General features: G+C 32.7%; 1 long non-coding RNA gene across 2 annotated transcripts; it reads right to left on the reverse strand.

Annotated features, from left to right (window-relative positions):
• Positions 1–362: 362 nt before the first annotated feature.
• On the reverse strand, positions 363–11,878 carry LOC131180271 (uncharacterized). Of its 2 annotated transcripts, XR_009149060.1 has the most exons (4): positions 11,604–11,878; positions 10,445–10,588; positions 10,029–10,141; positions 363–897 (listed from the first exon to the last, which is right to left on the reverse strand). It is a non-coding gene; the product is annotated as an uncharacterized LOC131180271 (long non-coding RNA). The 2 variants fall into 2 exon arrangements; XR_009149059.1 differs by lacking the exon at positions 10,445–10,588.
• Between the last annotated feature and the right edge of the window lie 11,891 nt (positions 11,879–23,769).

Here is a 23,769-nt window from a genome sequence, read left to right on the forward strand (position 1 = left end):
TGGTCCAGGTTTTTCCACGTAATATGTGGTGCTTAAGAGGGCTAATTATTAAATATATCGAGAGTACTAAAAAATAGTACTCATTTTTTCACAGAAAAGTAGATAAGGGAATACGATGATTGGGCGTAGTTATGATACTACATAGTAAGCTTTTCCTAAAATTTTATTAATAAAAATCTTATTTATAAAAAAAAAAAAAAAGGGCAAACTGCAAGAACAGAAGCACTACCATTTCATCTCTTTTTCCCCAAATACTTGAAAAACTTCAGTGAGATCTTTAGACTAGAAATCGTACTATGAAACATATCATTAAAAAAAAATAATAAAAGATGTAATTTTGAATTACTCGTCCCTGAGCAGGCTCATGTCCATCCCAGAAAACGCAAGTCTGGATCATATCCAAACCTCCTGCTTTAGCCATTTGAATGAGTCCCGGCCACATCTATATTCACCACAAAATCCTAACCATTGCAATGCTACACAAGCAATCATAAGAAGTACATACTACAGAGAGCAAACTGCAAGAACAGAAGCACTTATCATGACAGTGGAACAGAACGCTTCTAATTTTCATGATTCGAATTTCCTTTAACCCACAAGGATAATGTCTGTTCTATCATTATTAACATGATATCGTAAATATTGTGCTAATGGAATCAAATTCGAAAGATAGCTAGGCATTAAAAATCATAAAAACAATTATACCAATGGCCAGGGCAGCCAGTCACGAGTTTATGAGGGAAATCAAGTGTGGATGTTGGGGCCAGTATGAGGGTAACTCTATGAATCATCCATCACATCTTAAGGCCTCTAGAAATAAGCAAGCCTCCAATATTGGCCATAATATGCACTGGACAATGGTGAAGCATCAGCAGATTCATCACCTTAACCTCCATGCTGCTACATATCATACATTACAGGATATGAAAAAGGTTTGATGGAAAATCCCATAGAAAGAACATTTCAAAAGCTAAAAAACAAGAAATGTTGCTAATCCTGACCATTCGAGTTCTGGAATATCAAAACAACAAATGCAATGCATTTAAACAATTTAAAGTCTACAATTACAATTTATATATTTCAGCATACGAAATTGCTATTTATATTAAGGTCATATTATTAATAAATTTATGTTTTTTTTTTAAGGAAAAAAAAAGAATGAAGTCGGTTTAGTGTATTGACACCTCTGTTTGGCTTGCTAAAATAAATCAAGGGCATTATTATTATTATTATTATTATTATTATTATTATTATTATTTATGCACTATCTATCTATATATATATATATATATATAGATAGTGCATAAATAATAATAATAATAATAATAATAATAATAATATTATTATTATTATTATTAATAATAATAATAATAATAATAATAATATTATATATATATATATATATATATATATATATATATTGAAAACAATTATAACATTATTAAATCAAAATTCATTAATCAATTAAATTAAATATATAATGCTGAAGTTTGCTCTTGTTTTTTGTATCACTTGGTCAAATTCGTGTTGAAACTAACAATAATTTTTTTTTTTTTTTATTCATCCGGTTGATAATATATTACTCTTAATGAAGCTGTCAATACAGGTATGATAAGCACTAATCTATTGCAAATTGAATGCTTGTTTGTAATAGCCTCCTATTAAACAATTTGCATTAGTTTATTGCAGATTGAGTGGCTTTACAATTATTCAATTGTTGTAGTTACCGCTGAAAATCTAGTAGAGAAATTGTCACGAAATAATTTTATATTTTAAATTAATAAATTATTGTAACTACTACTAAAAATCTACTAGATAAATTGACATGAAATTATTTTATTTTTATACAGACTTAATAAAAAAAAATGTGAGCGTAAATAATTTTATTTTTATACAGACTTAGTAAAAAAAATTTGAGCATAAATAACTATTTTTATAACCAAATCTTAATTAGATGTCATAATTACAACAAAAAGGACTGAATTGAATTTTGAAAAAGTTAACGATGAGTTATAATATAGCCCTTGAAAAGTTGGGATCCTTAGAGGAAATCGTGGAGAAATGCCACCTTGGCCACATGAAGATTCTAACATAATGAGAGAATGAAAGAACAAATTGAATTGGGGAGGAGACAGCTTTAGAATTCTCTGGATTGCAGCAGCAGATGGGGCTAACATTTGACTGGTTCGGCAGAATTCATCTCCTGGTTGTCTTGTTTAGATTTTTCTTCTTCTCCTCTGTTGTTTTCCAGTTATTGGATCTATTTTGACTGTCAAGTTTGAGTAATGGAGAAAGTACTGAAAAACTAATTGTATTGAGTTATTTGATATTTCAATTCAATACAAATCTTCATCCCACTTTTGTTTGCTCTATATATTTGTTCCTAACTCTATCAACTAGTTTGAAGTGCAGGAAAGTAGGAGGGAGAGTGAAGCAGGTAGAAAGGAACATGACCAACATGGAAGAATTCATGATAGCCATAAAGTTGGACCAGGAGCAATGTTTCCAGCAACTTGAAACTTTCTTGCTGCGTTAGCAAGGGGGGAAGGCTATCATGGATGAGGGTGTGAAGAAATAGCTATAGAATTTGTAAAATTGAGCAGAAAATAGCTGCATTGTATTGCATGAATTGCTATGTTTATATACACTCAAAGAATAATCTAGAATCAAATTAATTTTCTATTTTGCCCTACCATATTTACAGGATGTAAAAAACTAATCATCAACAAATTTGCTGAAGCTAAGAAATGTAAATGATGAGCTGGAATTCTTCTAACTTATTCTTGTTGCTTCTATTGAGAAAATATTTGGTGAATTGAGCTGGTAAGCTTCTTATACCGGGCCTGTCCTTCTTCTTCTCTTCTTAGTTAATTGTCAGCCCATTAAATTAATTAAATCTAGCCTTTTGCTCCAGCTTGCTCTAGCTCTTCAGTCTACTCTACCAGCTATCTGTCAAACCCCCTCCCCACCCTTCTCAAGATGGAGACTCGTGTACATCATGGAGTCCGATTTTGCAGAGATGCTCGTTGAACAAGACAGAAGTGAGGGGTTTCGTGAGTAGGTAGGCAAGCTGATGTCTAGATGGTACATGCACAGTAGTAATGAAACCCTGATTTAGCTACTTGCAGACTACATGGCAGTATATTTCAAGGTGCTTAATTCTCTCATGGAAGTCTGGGATTGCCGTAATGTGCTCCGCTGCCATGTTGTCATTAAGCAGGTAACTAATCCATTTTAGTTCACAAACCGTTGTTACCATGCTTCTATACTCAGCTTCAGCTGAGGATCTACTCATGGTACTCTGCTTCTTTGCTTTCCAGGAAACTAAAGAGGGCCCTAAGAAGATGCAAAAGCTAGTAATAGATTTTCTGCTCATAGGGCAAGATGCCCAATCTACATCACAGAATGCCCAGAGCTTCAAATCATTGTCTTGTGGGAAGAATAAGCTCTTGAAAGGGCAACCTTTCAAATATTTGAGAACTTGGATAGCTGCATCCCAATGCAGTTGTCGTGGAGCCTGCATAAACTTGGATAGTTGCATCCCACTGCGGCTGTCGTGCAGCCTGCATAAACTAACTCAACTTTTGAGTTACGTGTGAAAGATCTGGCCTGGTAAGTCCCAGGTATAGCAATCTGCCTATAAGCCTCCTATACTTGTCTGGTTCCTTTAATAACTCCCCTTTTTCATTATCTAGCTTCAAACCCGTGAGCATAGGGTATGGGCTTAATTTTGCATTCTGTAATCCCATGTCTTTAATTATGTCCATGATATATTTCCTCTGATTTAGTAACATCCCTTTCTCTGATCTAGCAATTTCAAGGCCTAGGAAATATCTAGCATATTCTAGGTCTTTGATGGTGAATTGCTCATCTAAGAATTGTTTGACTTCTTTGATGTGAACTTCATCTGCTTTTGTAATTAACAAATCATCTACATAGACAATTAGTGAGATAAAAGTGGAGCCAGATCCTTTTGTAAACAGGCAATGATCAAAAGCTGACTGATGAAACCCAAATGTTTATAATTTGCCAGTTAACTAATATCTAATTGATGAACAGGCAAGTTAAATTTTGTATATGGCTAGAAATATTCTTACAGTGACTAGTTTGGCTACAGGTGAGAAGTTGTTATGGTAATCAATTCCAGCCAATTGACTATACCCTTTTGCAACCAACCTGGCCTTGTACTTGTCTATAGTGCCATCTGGCCTATACTTGACTCTGTACACCCACTTAGAAGCAATTGGCTTTTTACCTTTGGGAAGGGTGGTAAAGACCCAGGTATTATTTCTCTCTAAAGCCTTAGATTCAATTTTCATAGCAAGATTCCAGTTGCTATCCTCCCTAGCTTGATAGTAAGTGTGTGGTTCATGAACAGTAGATACATTTGCCATAAATGTTATGTAATCATGATTATATTCTAATTTTGAAAGAAGATATGAGAGAAGTGGGGATAAAGAAGTACTTGTTGGATTTGAGGAGGCAGAAGCAAGTGGGACTGCAGAAAAATTTTCTTTCTCAACTTGTGCCACAAATTCATTCAACCATTGGGATATTGTTGTCACCCTTGTGCTTCTTCTAATTGGTAAAGGACTATTTGGTGTTTGAGTTAAGCCTAAAGAAGGTGGGAAAGATGGACCGACTGCTATGTCAAGTGGAGGGACAATAGTTTCTTATGTGTCATTTGAATTGTGTGACAAGGTGGTATCAAAAAGAAGGTGAGTTAGTTCTGTATCTGTTATTGCTAATGGAATGACACAGGTATCTTCTTGGTCAGAATGCCCACTTGTGTATGGAAAATAGTTTTCATAGAAAATCACATCTCTTGAAATGAGTATTTTTCTTGTTATGAAAATCATATAATTTATATGCCTTAAATCCTAAAGCGTAACCAATAAAAATGCATTTGAAAGCCCTTTCTTCAAAATTGAGTTTTTGTGGTCTGATGTTAGTAGCATAACATAGACAGCCAAAAATTTTGAGATGATTATAATCTGGTTTTTTGTTAAATAAAATTTCATAAGGGGTTTTATAGTTTAAAACAGCGCTTGGCATCCTATTTATGAGATAAGTTGTAGTCAAAATACTTTCTCCCCAAAAACATTTTAGTATTTTTGATGCAAACATTAAGGCCCTTGCCACTTGCAACAAATGCTTGTGTTTTCTTACCACCACTCCATTCTTTTATGGAGAATATGGACAGGTCCTTTGATGTAAAATCCTCTTATTTTTGAAAAATGTGGAGCATTGTTGATTGATGAATTTAGTACCATTATTTGACCTTATTGCTTTAATTTGTTTTTGAAACTGGTTTTGGACCATGTTGAAAAACTCAATCAATGCATTGTAAACTCTGATTTTATCGTGCAATAAATATGTCCATGTGACCCTTGAGCAATCATCAACAATGGTGAGAACATACTTGGAATTTGAAATAGAATGCACTTGATATAGTCCCCATAAATCAATGTGGATCAAATCAAAGATAGAGTTTGTGGCAATTTTTCTTTTTAGAAACTGAGTCTTTGTTGTTTGGCAAGTGGGCATATCTCACATATTTCATGACTTTTGTGCTTTGGATTAATGGCTTTGATGTGAGACAGTTTGGTGTTTGATATGTGCCCAAGTCTGTAATGCCACAGTTCATAAGAATTAGATGATGCAAATGTTTGATGAACTTCATTCATTTGAATTTGGGCTTAGTACAATTGATTTTAAAAGCAGGATTACAGTTGTTTTCATAGACCTCATGGTTACACTTATTCCCCTTCAAGATGTATAACCCCCCCTATAGTTCTACTCTTGCTACTACTTTCTTAGTCACTAGGTCTTGCAAAATGTAATGGTCAGTGAAGAAATGAACAATTATGTTGGAATGCTTGGTAAGTGCGCTAATAGATATCAAATTGTATTTGAAGCTTGGTGTGTGCAGTACATGAGAGAGGTGTAGGTGGGGGTTTATTTTGATGTTTCCTTTGTATTTTACTAGTTTGGTATTTCCATCTAGTAGGGTAACAAAATAGTGGTTATTCAACTTTGTGGGGCTTTGGAAGAGAGAAAAATCATGACACATGTGTGGAGGCTCCTGAATCCACTATCCACATACCACAGTCCTTACCATGTATGCTAGAAGAGTAGTAAGTTGGATTCTGGATTCTTACCTGCATAACTAGTAAAATTAACACAGCTTACCTCATTTGCTGTAGGATTTTGGTGCCGCATATACTTGGCAATCTCAAGCTGGATCATACTTCCCGAGTCAACTCCTGCTACCTCATTCTTGTGTTCAGCTTTGCTCTCACATTCAGGTACCTTCTCATATGCATTAGCTGCCATATTTGCCTTAGCTTTGCCTTGTGTTCAGCTTTCCCTTGACTGCCATTACTGAGTTGAACTCTTCTGCTATATCAACATGGATCTCTCTCTGTTTCTCTACTCTTAGCACCATGGAATATGCCTTGTTGAAGCTAGGTAATGGATCCATGAGAAGGATTTGGTTTCTGACATGGTCATAAGTTTCATTCAACCCCATCAAAAACTGGATAAGTTTATATTCACTGGTAATTTCATCCATTTGTTTTGCTGCATTACAGTCACATACTTGTAGAGACTTAAGACGTGTCAATTCATCTCACACTCTTTTAAGCTTAGTAATACACTAAAACATATGTATTTGCTTGAGTTAGAGTACTTATCTCTCTTTTCAGCTGGTATAGGAGAGGTCCATTGCTCTCTCCAAATCTCTCCTTAATCTCTTCCCATAGGTTCTTTGAAGAAGTAGAATAAATGAAGGCATCAACCAACTCTTTTGAGAGTGAATTCAGAATCCAGGAAGTCACCATGTTGTCCACCTTCTTCCATTTGTCCAGAGTTGCAACATCTGCAGATGGTGCCTCATAGCTTCCATCCACAAATCCTAGCTTGTCTTTGGCTCTTAAAGCCAATATCATGGCTCTACTCCATGATAGATAATTCTTCCCTATGAGAGGTGAGATTACAAGCATCATCCCCGGATGATCAGAGTTATGCAGGTGGATGATGTCATTTCTAACACCAGCTGCTGCCTGCACTTCATTTTCACTGCTAGCATCATTAGTTCCAGTTGGTGGTACTTCAGCCATTTTTCAAAAGGTTTTAGAGAGAAAATATCAGTAGCACAGGTTGTGCTCTGATACCATGAAAAAATAGCTATAGAATTTGTAAAATTGAGCAGAAAATAGTTGCATTGTATTGAATGAATTACTATGTTTATATACACTCTCAAAAAATAATCTAGAATCAAATTAATTTCCTATTTTGCCCTACCATATTTATAGGATGTAAACAACTAATCTACAACAAATTTGCTGGAGCTAAGAAACATAAATGATGAGCTGGAATTCTTTTAACTTCTTCTTGTTGCTTCTATTGAGAAAATATCTGGTGAATTGAGCTAGTGAGCTTCTTATACCGGGCTTGTCCTTCTTCTTCTCTTCTTAGTTAATTGTCAGCCCATTAAATCAATTAAATCTAGCCTTTGTTCCAGCTTAAGTCCAGCCTTTTGCTCCAGCTCTACAGTCTACTCTACCAGCTATCTGTCAGGGTGATGCTTCAAATCCATCCCCTTAGGCCATAGCTACTGGGGACACTTCCAACATTTGCCCCACCGCTCATGTGGTAGTAGTAGAGGAATCACCATTGGCTGTCAAAATGGTAGAGTTGCCAAATTTTGATGGGACAGACCCAGTTTGATGGTTAGTGAGAGTTGACCAATACTTCATCATCAACCAGACAAGGGAAGAAATGAAAGTACATCAACCAAACAAGGGAAGAAATGAAAGTAGCTTTGGCTATGGTATGCATGGAAAGGGAAAAAAAGAAAGTACATCAACCAAACAAGGGAAGAAATGAAATTAGCTTTGGCTATGGTATGCATGGAAGGGCCTAATTTACGCTGGTTGAGATGGTTGCGCTAATGTACACCAGGAATGACTTGGAATCAGCTTACAGTCGAGTTATTACATAGGCATGCTGGAGATATGTTAGTTAATACATATGAAAAACTAGCTGCAATTAGGCAAGAGAAGACTGTTGATGAGTATATTGACTATTTTGTACCTCACGCTGCTCAGTGGAAGACTCAACAAATCAACAATGTCTAGGGCACTTTCTTAATGAGTTGAGAGATGAAATCAGGACGAGGATGAGAACTCAAGATACAGTTGATATATTTCGTACTATGAATGTTGCTCATGAAATAGAAAGCAGTTTCTTCAACCTTTTCAGGCGTCCTCTAAAGCTATTGGGGAGGGACGAATAAAATTTTAAAGATTATATTATAATTTATTATTAACTTTTTAAAATTTAATTTAGTTCTTTTAATTATAATTGTGATAATTAACTAATATTCGACTATAATATACACAATTTAAAGTTTTGACTATAATTATGAATATCCTAAAAGTTTTGGATTTTTAATCTAATAGGCCAAGGTAATTTATTTATATAGATCAAATAACTTAAATTTTAATTTAAATAAAAAAATAAAAAAAAATATTATGATCTAAATAATTCAATTTATGTAAATTAACTCAACATTTTATATATAATAATTAATAAATAACTTAAATTAATTTATAATTAAAAATAATTGAATTTAAAAAATAAAATTCAAAATATTTATATTTTAAAATAATCTCAAACTACTCAATTTAATCCGTTTACTACTTCAAATTAAATATGGCGTTTGAGCCATCTTAAATATTATGAGTGCCACATAATCAATTTTAAAATATAACGTTTAATCTGATAACTACTTAACGTTTACTATTTCAAATATAGCTTATCATTTTACAGAGGTTTTTGACGGCCATCTATATGTGATTATTAGTTACTAAAAATTAAAAATGGATTTGAATCTATTTTTTAACCGTGGAATAAATCTTGGGCTAAACTTTAAAGGCCAAAATGTGTCTTTGATCATAAGTTTGAGCTAAATAATTTATATTTTTTGAATTTTTTTTTATTTATACTTAATTGATCATAACTGGAGCCAATAATTTTTTTCATCTACACCTCAACTGGAGCCAAGCAGAAATTGAAATGCAGAATCTTATTTACTACCTAAAAGGAAATAATTTCATGGGAAGCTATATTTCAAAACCGAATGTGAAGTATCATGCAAAAAATTATGCAATGCACATATACTAATGATGGTAAATCAGGCATTAGAAATTCCAAGTAAAAAGCACAATGAAAATGTGCATTAATTAATTACTTCTTCTGAAGCCAAAGAAAGAGCTGAAAATGAACCAATAGACGTTGGATTTATTACAATGGGTTCAACAACAAACTATCAAATCACATCACAAAGTCAAGATTTAAAACTGAAATTTAATTAGATAGCTGGAAAAGCATATGGCATTCTTTGACTCGCAATATATATATATATATATATATATATATATATATATATATATATTGCTTCCAAAGATGGACAAAATGAAGAAAAAAATTGTTTTATTTAATTTAAGGAAAAAAAATAGAGAAAGTGATTAAGACTAGCTACTTGGTATAGCCTTTCAATAGGAACTTGATATTGATCAGATAGAAAAACTTGAATTAGAGATTAAAAAAAAAAAAAATTAAAATCACCATTGCCAAGAGTTAATCATGACTATAATCATTATATAAATTGCTTCCAAAAATAAAGATAAAGCAAAAAGAAAATAAAATGAAAGGATTGATCAAAAGTCTATTTGATAGACAATTATCATTATCAAATCAACAATGATGAAATCAAAATAAAAGCAATAAATTTCAATCATTGTTTCTAAATCAACAACCCAAAAAAAATACAGAAATAGGAAACAGATTAATTCAGGAATGGTCTGACCATAAATAATCAGCTAGGGCATAAATTATAAAGTATGATTATAAGTAGAAATTGCATTCTCCAGTGAATCTAAAGTTGCTACATAAATGATGTAATCAATATTAGGCTATAGCAGGTAGTGTAATGATCATAAACTAAGATTGTAACTAAGTACCTGTTCTGGTGCTTTGCTCACTCTAAGCATCTTTCCTCTAAATATGTAAATGTTGTCCTTTTATCAGTTTGATTAAATGGAAGAAAGGGAACTTCAATAATTCCAGCCTGAGCCTAACAATTGAACAAAAGACAGTCTCAATTCATCAGAAACTTAATTAACATAGCACATAATAAAACATTTTGGCTACTATCCCAACCATCAAAAAGTTATACTATTCTACCAAAATAAATTAATCGTATGTAAATTTTCCCAGAGGATCAAAGCATGTTGGATGTTGATAATCATCAACTTGTGATATTTGACAACGATAGCATCTTCACTGGAGCACCAGTTCATATATTTCATACTTCTACATAAATGAAGATAGGAATAAATTGCATTGAATATTTAATTAAGAAGATGCAATACCCAACTTGAGAGATCATCATCTTTATATGAAAGCAAAGGACCTCTCACAGGCTCCACCTCCCCTTACTAAACTTTGGTTCCTTCTTCATTACTACAGCACAATTTCTTTAAGAAGTTGAATGCTAACAACCTAAGCATAGTCATTACAGCTGCAGACAGAAAATCAAGTAAACAAATAATCACCTCGTGTTAAAGTTTTGAAAGAAAATATAAATATACTTTTGCCAAAAATATATGTTACCCATCTTCATCCGCAGGACAGTTTGACATAACACTTATTACTAGGTGAATACTGAAGAAAATAAGAAAATAATGATAAATAAAAAGTTGGTTTTTCATAACTAAGATTAATGGGGATTATATCTAGTGAAAGTCTATTAAATCCATATTTCTACAGATTATTCATTTGTAAGCTTTTAATCTCATCTCTGCCAGTAGAACTGAATCAATAGTATAATAACGTGCAAGGACCACTGGCACAGTCTTTAAAGATACCTTGGGAATAGACAACCATATTTAGACTTGTCCAAAATGACAAACAACAAAAGAGTAAACTCTTTTCAAAATTGAATTTCAAACCAGATAATGCTTTAACTAACATGAAACTCCAATTCCTTTTAATGCATTTGAAATTTTTAAAAGGGACAGGGGCGTTAGGGTTAAAATCACTAAACTTTGCACAAAGAGACAAGGCCATTGGCCTAGGCTCAAAGGCTTCAATTTCCATATGTTCAATATTAATTTTCACTCCTTCATCTCGTTATCTGATGATGCTCTTTGAATTCACTTTTTTTTGCTTGAATTTTTAGGATAATAATATACATTTTCTTCTCAATTTATGGACATTAAAAAGTAACCGAATAGGAAAAGAAGAAAAACTACAAAATAGAGAAATCGATCATTAAGCTTGCTAGGAAAGCAAAATTACACTTCAAAAGAAAATTTAAAATCCAATAATTTATAATCTTAATTTTGTTTCACATAACACTTCAAAAGAAAATTTAAAATCCAATAATTTATAATCTTAATTTTGTTTCACATAACGCAAACGAGAGATAACTGAACTAGCAAAAATTAAAATCCAATTTCATTTCACACAACGCATTTGCTCAGAATCCTAACATTCCTTAAAAAGAAGAATAATTTGTAAAAGAAAAGGCATACTTTGAATTGCCGGAGAAAGAAGACGGAGAAGAATGAGCTCAAAAGGCAAAATTGAAGTTGACACCTCAATTGAGTAAGCTGACGGTGCCATTCCAGAATCTTTTATTTCTCTTATCTGGAAAGTATCGACAAGAAGATATGAATAGATGATTATGATGAATATCAGATATGGAAAAGTCGAGCGCAATCCCCTTTTTGGTGGGAGCCGGTCGAACGGTTGTAATGGGCAGAGATAAGAAAGAGGGAGAGGAGCAATGGATTGGCGATAATGGGAAGGAGGAAGAAGTAAAAAAGAAAGAGGGAATTTTAATTTTAGCAAAAAAAAAATGGCGCTAGGTTATTTTTTCTTAGAGAAAATTAAAATTAAATATTTTATTATAATATTATAATATTATTTTTAATAAATTATTTTTATTAATATTAATAATAAATATTAAAATAATTAATAAATTTTAAGTTATATATTTATATGGAGAATTATTAAATTAAAATATTTATAAATGTAACAAATAATTAGTTAATAAAATTAATAATTAGTAAAATGAGTTAATTAAAATAATAAAAGAAATAAAATAATATGCTTGAATAAGAAATACTAATAAACATGAAAGAATACTAATAGCAAGTATTTGGTCTAGTGGTTAAGCTTGAGCCAGGAATTTTTGAGCTCTTAGGTTGAAGCCCTGCTAAAAACATTCATAAATATAGTTATCTTCACAGGTAATAAATGATGAGTACATGCGGGTACTCACTAACTATTTACAGAGACGAGGTTGAGTATTCACGAGGTACCTGCTACTCAACTCCTTGATAGTAAACTCAAACTCTACCTGAACTCACCCAAATCTCTTTAAAAAATATCTGAACTCATCCCTAACAACAAAGTAACAATATTTTTAATTACTCAGAACTTAAATAATTTTTAATTACATGTCATTCTACAATCTGCTCTTATTTTAAAACACAAGCTGCTCTACATCTATCACCTTAAAAAATTCATTTAAATTAATAAGAAAATAAATAAAATAAGTATATGGAGAACGATGAAAAAGGAGATGTATTTTCTTCTCCATCTTCTGCTGCTAGTGGAGGTGGTAGACAACACCGACGAAGGGAAAGGAGGTGGCGAGGTGGGGAGGAAAGGGAAGAAGAAAGAAAGAGGAGCAATTGTTTGATTAAAAGATTCTAATTTTTAAGGCTGAGCTTTAGTGACGGATTAACTTATCCGTCATAAATTTTTGACGAAAAACATAATTTCATCACAAAATTTGTGACAGAATATATTATGTCGTCACAAATTTGTAATGGATAAGTTGATTTGTCACAAATTTGTGACAAGTTAATTCGTCACAAATTTATGACAGAATAATGTATTCTGTCACAAATTTTGTGATAGAATTATGTTTTCCGTCAAAAATTTGTGATTGATAAGTTAATTCGTCACAAATTTGTGACGGATAAGTTAATTCGTTATAAATTTGTGACTGAATAATTTATTCTGCCACAAACTTGGTGACAGAATTATGTTTTCCATCAAAAATTTGTGACGAATAATTATTTTCCATCACAAATTTGTGATGGAAATACATTTCGTCACAAAAATTTTTATGACAATATTCTTCTGTCACAAATTAGTGGCGGATAAATCCATCTGTTACAAAATAATAACGGTTTAGAGACGGAATATTCCGTCCGTCAATAATTAAAATATTAAAAAAATAATTAAAAAATTTGTGACGGATATTTCGTCACAAATCTATCAAATGATGTAATCTGTCTCTAATTTGTAACGGAATATTTTTGTCACAAAAAATCCGTCACAATATTCTGTTTTTCTTGTGGTGTATCATAAATGGCATAATCTCTCCAGTAGAAAGATCCCATGCTATTGTTGACAAGTTTCCTAAAATCCAACTTCAAAGATTTTTAAGATGTTTAAACTATATTATTGATTTTTATCCAAACCTTGTCGGGATACTTCAAGCCTTAGACACAATAACACACTCTTGTTATTCAGAAAATTAAAGCCCAAATAAAAAAAATTCCTTAATATATATATATATATATATATATATTATGAAATTTAAAAATTATTTTCAAAAATGTTTCTTATATTTAAATTTTAAGAATTTTAATAATGATAATTTAAAAGTTGCCATACGATGTATGTGTTTTTTTTTTTTTTACCTTTTTTTCCTTTTATTGATATATGATAACTAATTTAGAAAATAATAAAAAATAACCTATTAATCAATTTTTTTCAAATTTTAAAATTAAATGATATATTATCAAATACAAAATTACAGCAAATATTATTAAAAAAAATTATATATTAATACTTCAAATAAAATCAAATTTTTATTTAAATATTTTTAAATTTCAACGCTAAAAATCTTATATTATACTAAAAAATAATATTTTTTTTAATTAAATTTTCAATTAGATTAGAAAAAAGATTAATTTCAATTTTTTTTTTAGAAAATAAAAGATAAAAACTTACATTAAATTGAGGTGAAATACAAATATGAGGTACACAATTTCTAACCACTATAATTTTGTCACGATCCAATTTCTGAGCTAGATCGATACTAGGATCTTAGCCAACATAAAACCTCCGAGGTCCATAGTAAGCCTCACTACTCCCAAACCAATAACTAGGAACAAAATTTAGGCCCAACATACAAATAAAATAAAATAAAATAAAATAAAATATTTTTATTTGAGCCAACTCAATCCACTAATTATCAGAAACCAAAAGTAAGAGAGCCTAGCTCAACCCTGATACGATCATGTATAAACTATTTAATATTATAAAAATTTTTCATCAATTAATACCATAAATACATAAGCCAACGTCACAACGGAGTTCTAGTTATTAAATAAATAGATAGATATAAGACTATTAAACTAAGAAGCACAACCTGCGGAGGAAAATACTGATTAGACTCGAAGAAATAAATTTGCTCCTTCTGCAACTTGGGAAAAATATTTGAACAGGAATGAGCGTTTGACTCAGAGAGTTTAGATATTTATTATAGATGTAATTTCTATAACTATCTAAGACTAGTGCAATCCCAAGTGCCAGTGAGCTATCACTGATCCGATCACATCTAAACGAAGCCCAAAAATTATTAATAATTACCATATAATTATATTTCATTTACAAGCATTGAAAAAGGTCGAAAATCACACCAACTGATCTGGACCGTTCAATAATTGCCTTTTTCAAACGGTATCCGATCAGAGTGGAGTCAGTCCCATCTCGAAGGTTTCACTGCGTTGAGTTTATCGATAGTCTCGGATCGCCAATCCGATGGTCGAATCACCGGAAAAATGGTCGAAAAGTGGCAAAACCCATATTTTTCTCTCTCCTCATTTTGTATGAATCTAGTGGCTGCCAATGGTGAGGCTGGTCGAAAAATGAAGATGGGCTTATGAGGAGTCGAGCGCCACTTTTATCACCGGCGTTGGCTACTAGAATCAACAAAAAAATGGCTTGGAAGTTCTCTTTCTCTCTCTTATGTCTCTTACATTGATTTGCTTGGCTGTTAGAGCTACTAGTCGGCATTCATGGGGGCTGGGGAAGGTCGCCAGACCTGCTGGAGCAGTTGGAAGCCTTCACCGACAAAGGTGGTTGGTGGGTGGCCCAAAAAAATGGAGAAGGGGGAGGGAGGAAAGAGAGTGGGGGGGGGGGGGGGGTGTGGGGCGGCCAGCCCTCTGCTGCTGCAATTTGAAATCTATTTTTTTTTTAACTTTTAATTACCCTATTGGTCCCTAAACTTTTTTAGATATATACGATTAGGTCCAAAATTCTTTTATTATATTTAAATTAAATAAAACTTTAGTAGTAGTAGTAGTAATAATAATAATAATAATAATAATAATAATAATAATAATACTCTAAAGAAATTTATTAAATTATTATTGTTATTTTAATTTAATCTTAAACAACTTTAATTGATTTTTTTGATAGTAACAATATTGCAAATAACAATTTAAAATAATAGTAGTAATAATAATACATGTAAAAATAACATTCATAAAGTAAAAATATCATTATTATGAAAATACTAATTTAATACCATGAATAAAATAGTAATAAATTAATAGTTTAACTTTTAAATATTTTCTATATATATATAAAAAAAATTAGGTTATTACATTCTTCCCCCCTTAAGAAAAATTCATTCCTAAATTTTCGAACAAATAGGGGACAGAGAAAGGAAAGTTATTAAAACATGTGCGAGCATTGCTTGTCCATCTATGCAAAGATGGTTAAAAGCACTTTACTTGCAACTGTCCCTGCTGTAGCACGGTAATTACCATCCTCCATATGAAACTAAGCCATTACATCTGAGTACTTGTTGATCTTTTTCTAATATCTCTAGTACCCATTGCGCTTCCACTGCACTCTGATATGGTATATAGCAATACTAGTCTTGGTTCCCTTCTATTACAAATCTATGTGGTGCAAAGATGTGAGTCATATTGCCTGCTTACAAAGTGTCATGAAGTGCCATTCTAAAGTCACTATGTTTGCACTCACCTTACCCAAAATCATTACTGATCCTATTGGCCATTGAAGCTCTAGCAAGACTTTTCTCCATGCTCAAAGCACCCGTACTTCTCAATTCCATGATATTGTGAACTTCCCACTTGCTTTGTGTCACCAGTGGGGTCCCTATACCAACTCCTACCTATCTTAGGTAATTAGTTGTGTAGAGTTACATCCAAAAGCCAAATGTTCCTTACACCACTATTGACACCAAAAAGTGATCTGGTCTCTCATTTGTCATGATAAAAGTTTAAGTATTATTAAGCCACCTAGTCAACACGACTTATCATATCCTACTCCTTTCCTAAAAAGGAAGTTCCTTGACTTCTGCTTAAAACTTCTTACAATCTAATGTATTTCCTGACACATTGGCACTTAGATTGAGGCTCCACCACTCTTTTAACCTGCCATTTTACCATAACTTTTCCTAAACATCTCTTAGTGTCCCTCTCATACCATTCTTGATTTTTCCTTTGAAGATACTCATCCCAACAATGTTAACTTTAACCTTCTTATTATTTCTTAATCCTAACTTGATTGCTAACTCTATTACTTCTAGAATTCTAACTCTATGATTGGTTTCCACTAGCATATACAGCATATAGTATCACACTATAACACTAACCTACAACTCATATTATGGAACTCAGGCAATCCTTCCTAACATGACCATCAAAATATTATCGTTCCCTACTATCCTTAGTGGGGAATTGCTCTTCATAGTTAGATAGGTATCCTTAAACCTATAAGTTCCGCCAGAACTAATAGGGCAATGGTGAATATGTGTTATGTCACAATCCCTAACAAGATACCTTATGCATTCCTTCTCCTTGATATAGCCACATCTCTTGATCCTTCTTCATTCTTAACATTACGTATGCACTTACCATCATTTTCGCCTCAGAAGATTATGTACGTACTAGTGCCCATTAAATTCTCAATTAATTTGATCACCTTAACACAGCCTCCCTTCTTAACATAATCCCCTAGAACTAAAACACGAGTTAAATTGGAAAGAAGGAGAAATCTTCTCCTACAGTTTATAATACACCATTGTTTGATAAACAATGTTTAGCTCATACCCCTTAGTCTTTCCTTTCAATTTCATCATTTCTTTGCAATTATTGTGCTTTATTATAAGATATTAGCTGTACTTACCCTTGGTAATACTGTTGTCCCATCTGACATATTATCTTGGAATTTACAATCCCTTTTTATTCTCCATTTTTCCTCCATACTTATAATTATTTGTTTAATGCTTTTTATACTTGGTTATATTCTGAAAGATAAAGCACTAACAGATTTTTTCAAATCTACTCCAATCTTACCAACAATCACTCCTTTAATCCATGTACTTCCTTATAACTTGTAATTACATCTATATTTATCTTCTCCTATCCTGACCTTTACTAGCATTCTACTATTATTCATGCTTTCTTACATAATTATCCTGTTGGTCACACTAAAAATACCTGCCTAACTCCAATCATAGACTTTAGGTCTCACCATTTTGAATTCTAACATCAAACCTTTGTGCCATTATCCCTCATTCCTTTCTCCCATCAAGCATATTCGAATCCATTAGGTTGAGTTTTATTCAACTTACTACCTACTGACTTCACTTCGTTGTCTGACAAGACAGTTCAAGTTATCACAGCACACCCTATAGCTACTGTCTACTTTGGTTGCATACCTCACCTAACTTTTCTCATATTGTCAACAACCTAAAGGGCTCTTATCCCATTGCCCCCTTATTCTACCTTGGGGATAGAAAATAGACAGAGTCTAATCCAGATCCTGCTCTGGGTTTAGGCTCCTAACACTGCATCAATTATAACCTGCTCTGAGTTATGTACTTTTGGGTTCCATAACTTAACAAGCATTCTCCCTAATGTCATCCTTTTCTGTTTACCCCATTTACCTTTCCTAGAACTGCATTTGCCTCCTCTGTATCTTGACTTTACTCTTCCTAATCTTATCTTAATTTGAGCCTTTCAATTTGTTCTTTAGCCAACTCCTTTATCTTACCCAAAATTGAACTTTAACCATTTTATTCTTTAGGTCTATTCTCTTTCTTGACCCAACTGTCATGTCAGAAACTTGTACCTTTTTACTGTCTCTAATAAGTCATCTACACTTCAATGTTACTCTGAATTGGTCCTCTGACCACCCTAAATAGCAGTTCCATTGGCATTCATGTTATTTCTCTGCTACATCTAAACCAACTATTTTATCTTTATCTTCTGCACTTCTTCTATATATATACATATTCTATGATTTATCTATGCTAACTTCTGTCCTTATCCTTTCCTTTACTTAGAGTATACTCTTGTCTTGAGCAATAAGAAGCTAAGGAGGAACTAAAGGAATAGTAGTTAAACATTCACTGCGTAATCTATATTCCTGCCCATTAGACTACAGACTACCCTCTACTACCTCGAGATGGAGATTTACAGGGATTCTATTTTCTCATTTCAACTTAAATAGCCAAACTTAAAGTACTGTGTACCTAAACCTATCATTAAATTAAAAGCTTTACACACATCATGATCTTTTCACTTATGATTCCCATTGTGGGATTTGTGTCCTCTTTAGGATGCCTGGATCAACAACTCTATATCACAGCTTACAATCCTAACTAGGATGCCATTTAGTTAGTCACCAACACCAATAGCAATCTGCTATCTCTCTTGAAGGACATTGTCATAATCAGTAGCACATTTAATAGTAAGAGAGATATTGAATCTACTACATTACCACAACTATGAAAGGCTATTTGCTCTCTTATCATACTGCAAACCCCTTAAAGCGTTATTTCACAGGCTATGAACATCATTCATAGCATCGGATCTCCTTTTAGGGAAGTAAAGTCATACTCTGTGCCTTGCTGCCATATAAAGAAGATACTATTTTTACTAAACTTTAGGCAAAACATCTCTTGTAATGCCAAAACTGTCTAAGACCCCATATCGAAGATCAGATGGTCTCGCTCTGTAGGTGCTACCTTCTTTGTGACTATACTAAAACCTCTAACTTATGGCAACTCTTGAAATAACTCTAGCTCATGCTAGGGTAACCGAGTCACTGACTCTAGTTGCCATCCAACTATGAACTTCAATATTATAGCTCAAGGGTTTTAAACCTCTAACTAGGAGTTCTAAACTCTCTGGAAAAATAAAACTCTGTTCTTGCATAACTATACCAAAATAGAGGTTGTCTGCAACCACCCTCATCATGGTGCATCAAGGGGAAACATGCAGCTCTACACAATAATCCCATGTCGGTACTATAATTTATAGCTTACAGCACAAACATCGAGAATATTATATAGTTACTATGGTATGTCCCAACAGACCAGGTTTCCCAGTCTCTTATCTCTCTTGAACTCACTGATACCATAAACATACTTTGACTGGGCCATCCACAGATGACCGCTAGTAGTGATACCCTCACTCCCATCTAGGGCAACACTACTGCCAAAACTTACCTTCATGTACTCGTGCCTTGCACTAGATAGGCATGCCAATCAGCCCCATACTGACAAAAACATAAAACTTCTTAGAGTGCATATCCTTATGGCAGACCTCAATATGTCTGCTAACTCTAGTTCACATCACCATGTACTCCATGAAAATTGAGACACTTGACTAAAGCACTCTTACACTACCCAAGGAATAACACAGAATTTAGAAATAAGGAATTACAGAAGAAGACGAAACAATATCCTATACTCTGCATGTGGCAACTCTAAGTACACACTTTCCCATAAATCTAGAACCTAAGCTCTGATACTAACTTTGCCATGACCCAATTTCTGGGCTAGACCGGCACTAGGACCTAGGCCAGCATAAAGCCTCTGAGGCTTGTAGTAAGCCTCACTATTCCCAAATCCATAACCAGAGCCAAAATTAAGGGCCAACATACAAATAAAATAAAATAAAATATTATATTTTTATTTCAGCCAACCCAACCAGCTAACTATCAGAAACCGAAACTAAGGGAGCCTAGCTCAACCCAGATACGATCATGTACAAACTATTTAATATCATAAAAATTTTTCATCAATTAATACCATAAATACATAACCCAATGTCACAGCGAAGTTCTAGTTATTAAAAAAATAAATAAGTAAATAAATAAATAAATAGATACAAGAACTATAAAACTAAGAAGCACAACCCGCATAGGAAAAATACAGGTTAGACTCGAAGAAATAAACTCGCTTGTCCTACAACTTAGGAAAAATATTTGAACAGGAATGAGCATTCGACTTAGAGAGTTTAAATATTGATTATAGATACAATTTTTATAACTATCTAAGACTAGTGCAATCATATCATGAAATGCACATCCAACACATAAAATAATAAATTCACCCAATATTCACACGAGAAGTTAATTTGGAGCTACTCACACACCCAGTGTATCACATCAATATATACATATGGGAGCTAATCCTCTATACAACTCTCTTAATCCAATACTTGTTAGTGAAGTCAACTCAAGCCGGACTTTCACTTAATAATCTAAGTGCGGAGGTCAGTGAGATCAACTCAAAGCCATACCTACCCTGACTTATCCATAAATATAAGGATCGAGTCCCAATAAGTCAAGCTCTATCTGTAACTACCCTTCCTACCACATCCATATCCACACCATACTCAAGCCAACACACATACAGAGCTCTAAATTATTCTCAAGGCAGTAATCACAAATAAATAACAATAATTATATATGCAACAACCAAAATATCCCGAATATATTAATTATTTATATGCATAATTAATTATTTATAAAAATGCATGAGCATGCCAAATATGTAATTAATATGGAATTATAAACATAATCAATATTTAACTCATAGACTGGTCGACTAGACTGCAGCTGGTCTAGCTGGAAGGAGAAGAATGTCGATACTGATCACCTAAACATACACACTGACCTCTATTAGAATACTGACAAAATTAAATAATTAATTCAAACTATAGAATTAAAAAAAATCCTAAGGTCTTGTTGAAATTTTGGTAGAGTCTCCCCTATAATTGGACCTAACCCCCTTACAAGAAAAGTGAACCAAGAACAATACACAGGGCCTCAGGCCCACATCAACAATTATAATACCCATCCGAGGCCTACAAGAGTCCTAATCCAAGTCCAATCTTCTAAACTTCAGCTCGGGTCCTTAACTCCTCTACAGTCCAAATATTTATTTTCAACATTTCAAAAATTATGAAAATATTCTAGGAGGTCCTCCACATCGTCCTTATATTAATTAAAGTCATTTTACTTAATTTTTCTAAGCTAGGAATATTTTACAGATTTAACTAACTAACTTAATCAAGGCACAAACTATACAACTGAAGTTAGGGACTACCTTTACAAATTCTGTTATCTTGAATGCGTTCGAAACGTCTGAAAATGCTAGGAATAACTGTAAACACGACCCCTTTCTAGGACAGCCAACCGATCACCCAGACGGGTTAAAAACTCGATCCCGAGTGCCAGTAAGCTATCACCTATCCGATTGCACGTAAACAAAGCTCAAAAATTATTAATAATTATCATATAATTATATTTAATTTACAAGCATCGAAAAAGGTCAAAAATCTCACCAAATGATTTAGACAGTCCGATAATCGCTTTTTTCAAATGGTGTCCGATCAGAGCATGATTGATCCCATCTTGAAGGTTTTGCCACGCTGAGTTCATCGATGGTCTCAGATCGCTGATTTGACAGTCGGATCGTCGAAAAAATAGTTGACAAGTGACAAAATCGATATTTTTCTCTCTTCTTGTTTTGTGTGAATCTGGTGGTTATCGACAATGAGGATGATCGAAAAATGAAGCTGGGCTCGTGGGGAGTCAAGTGCTGCTTTTATCGCCAGCGTTGGCCATCAGAATCAACTGAAAAATGGCTTGGAAGTTCTCTCTCTCTCTCCTCTCTCTCTTCTCTCTCTTACATCGATTTGCTTGGTTGTTGGAGCTGCTAGTGAGCGTTCATGGATGCTAGGGAAGGTCATCGGACCTGTTGGAGCAGCTGGAAGCCTGTGCTGGCAATGGTGGTTGGTGGGTTGCTGGAAAAAAATGGAGAAGAGGGATGGGGAGGGGGTGTGTGCTAGCTCTACTATTGCGATTTGATATCTGTTTTTTTTTTTTTTTTGTACTTTTAATTATCCTATTGGTCCCTAAACTTTTTTAGATAGATACAATTAGGTTCAAAATTCATTTATTATATTTAAATTAAATAAAACTTTAGATATAATAATAATTATTATTATAATTATTATTATTTTAATTTAATCTTAAACAACTTTAATTGATTTTTTTGATAGTGACAATATTACAAATAACAATTTAAAATAATAATAGTAATAATAATAACAGTAAAAATAACATTCATAAAGTAAAAATATTACTATTATGAAAATACTAATTTAATACCATGAATAAAATAGTAATAAATTAATAGTCTAACTTTTAGATATTTTCTATGTGTATATAAAAAAAATCAGGTTGTTACAAATTTTACATAAGAAAATTTAAGATAAACTAACATAAAAGATAATTGTAATTATTCAATTGCATTAACATGGTATTTAAGTTAGCCAATTGACGAAAAGTATGCTTCACTCAATGGTAATCTACCATTATTTGACTCGGCAGTGTTTTTATAAGTATAATCTAAAAATTATCAAATTTTGATATACTCAACAAGAGAAATCTTTACTAACTATCATTGCACTCTGACCAAAATAATAAAACAAAATGCTTAATAATTCTATAATAATAAAAAAAAGAAAAATTGGAGCAAATTCTCGCAAATAAACAAATATCAAATCCTCACAGAAGAGGAGATAATAAATCTTTCATGACAAAACTTAGAACTATCAACAAAAATAAATTGGGAACAAAACAAATATATTCTAAAGGATACAAATATGAAAATTATTGAAAAAACACAAAATCAATATAAAAAAACACACAAAAAAAAAATTACTGATTAAAATACTCACCAATGACCACTTCAAAAAGCTTGAAATAAGGTCATTCTTACCATTACACTGGTATGTATAAAATTTGATTTTAAATTAATTTCTAAATACTTCAAAAATTTCAAAATAATATTTTATCAAAATCTCATGTAACCGAAACTCTTATCATTTAACGAAGGTTTCCGAGGAGGAATTATTAGGTGCACCCGGTGTACATACACCTTCTCTCACAATCATGTGAGATCCACTCCCAATATAATAGGAAAGACTCACTTTCTATGAAAGAAAGAGCACTATTTTTTAGTGCTCCTGCTGTACCTAATAATTAGCCGTTTCCGAGGGCCATCTGTATGTGACCGAATTAGCTCTTAGCTACGAAAAATTAAAAATTGATTCGAAACTTTTTTTAACCGTGCAATAAATATTGGGCTAAACTTTGGAGGCCAAAATTATTATTATTATTATTATTATTAACGTGCTCATGGGAATGAAATTACCTGTTCAGAAAATTATAATGAAGTTATCAACCCACTCTCCAGTAAGTTATATATATTAATTTTCATGAATTTTTAAAATTGATTAGCATAATTTTAGAGTTTTAGTTTTATTTAAAATTTTA

The sequence above is a fragment of the Hevea brasiliensis genome, chromosome 1 (genome assembly GCF_030052815.1).
Source record: "Hevea brasiliensis isolate MT/VB/25A 57/8 chromosome 1, ASM3005281v1, whole genome shotgun sequence".
Taxonomy (NCBI): Eukaryota; Viridiplantae; Streptophyta; class Magnoliopsida; order Malpighiales; family Euphorbiaceae; genus Hevea; species Hevea brasiliensis.